Source organism: Rutidosis leptorrhynchoides, chromosome 9 (genome assembly GCF_046630445.1).
Source record: "Rutidosis leptorrhynchoides isolate AG116_Rl617_1_P2 chromosome 9, CSIRO_AGI_Rlap_v1, whole genome shotgun sequence".
NCBI lineage: Eukaryota > Viridiplantae > Streptophyta > Magnoliopsida > Asterales > Asteraceae > Rutidosis > Rutidosis leptorrhynchoides.
This window is the reverse complement of record NC_092341.1, coordinates 373008470-373010288: the sequence shown is the minus strand read 5'-3', so window position 1 is coordinate 373010288 and position 1819 is coordinate 373008470.

Genomic DNA, 1819 nt, shown 5'->3' with positions numbered 1-1819 from the left:
GTGTATGGTCCAATATTGTACGTGCAGGTGTCATGATTGAGAAGATGGATTTCAACTTTGCAAGCTCGTTTACAAAGCTAATTAGTGATGGAGCGGACACGGAATTTTGGAATGATCCATGGCTTTGCAGTTTTCCTTTGAAGCAAAAGTTCACGCGGTTATTTCATATGGACGAAGATTAGAATGTACGAGTACAACAAAGAGTCGCTTGGAACGATCGAGATTTATTTTGTAATTTTAGTTGGAGGCGAGAAGTGTCAGGTCGAGCTCTCAATGAACTTGACTCTCTTATTGCACTACTAAATGCTTACATAAAACAAGATAAGACTATGGATTCGTGGGTTTGGAACCTAGCGGGTAATGGGATATTTACCACAAAGAAGTTGGCAAGTATTATCGATGATGAAATCCTCAACAACGGATCGAGTTCACACGAAGGATTTTTGAAGAATTATTTGGTTCCTATCAAGGTTTCAATTTTCACATGGATGGCATTAAAAACGGGGATCCCTGTACGTACCGAACTTGATAAAAGAGGTATAGACTTGGACTCCGTTAGATGTCCTTTATGTGATGATGATGTTAAAACTATTGAGCATACTTTGATTTTTTGTCGTCATGCAATGGATATTTGGGTTCGGGTCTATAAATGGTGGAGCTTAGGTGCGGTATCAAACTTGAGCATTAGCGAATTATTTCCTGGCAATTGTAACCACCCCTTATCCCCTTTTTGGTCGAGTATTTGGCAATCAATCGAATGGACATGCGGCTATATGATATGGAATAATCGAAACCAAAAGGTGTTCTCTAACTCTTCATGGAGTGGTCCTACTGGCTTAATGGAAATACAACTCAAGTCCTTTGAATGGATTTCTAGTCGTATTAAGAATCGCAAGTTGGATTGGCTAGGTTGGATCTCGGATCCATGGTCTTGTTTTGCGTAATGTAAAGCGCTAGTGGTTGCTCTCTCCGCAACTTACCTCGCCTTGTCGTGCATTGTTTTGTGTAATGTCGTGCGTTCTTTGTCTAGGTTTTGATAACGGGTACATACAATGTCGAGTCTTCGTTTTCATTGTGATGGGTCCCCCCCTAAGTGGGCTCATGTTAATACATTTTTGCTTTTCCAAAAAATAAAAAATAGGATTTAAATTTACCACTCTTTTAATTAATGAAATTCACACAAACTATCATAATAAATTAGATTAGATAAATGATGAACGTGTTATATCGGGAGTGTAACTAAATTGAAACTAAGGAGTGTTTGTTTGAAAATTGAAGGATGAAAATGTCAAGGTCAAGGTTTTCTTCTTGTCTTAGCAACCTCCGTTCTAGATATCCAATTTATGTTTAAATTTATATTTATTTATTTATTTATATTCAATAATGGAAGACCTGGAAAGAAATGCGTAAGCAGTTTGGTCACCACATTCTGGAAGCTTCCGTTATTAAAACAAAGCGTAACAAAAAATTAAAAAGTTAATGGAGCTTCTTAAACGACGGCTATCAATTTTTTTTTACCAGTTTATACCTCAACTTCTAAAAATACGCCATTGTACCCACACCACAACTTAGTAGTTTTATGGCTGACACAATATTAGATTGTCGAATCAACATTGGACGTTGAATTCTACATTTATAATTTAAACGCAAATCGTAATATGAGGTTTAATTTTAAACAAAACTTTTGAGTTAATCTGGAAGAAACACATGATTAAAAAAAATTGTGACTAAATTTCAGTTACGAATCAAAAGATTGAGTGTTACTGGTGTCAAAAGTTTGAAGAAATAGATACCAATGTTGAAACTGAATGATAACAAT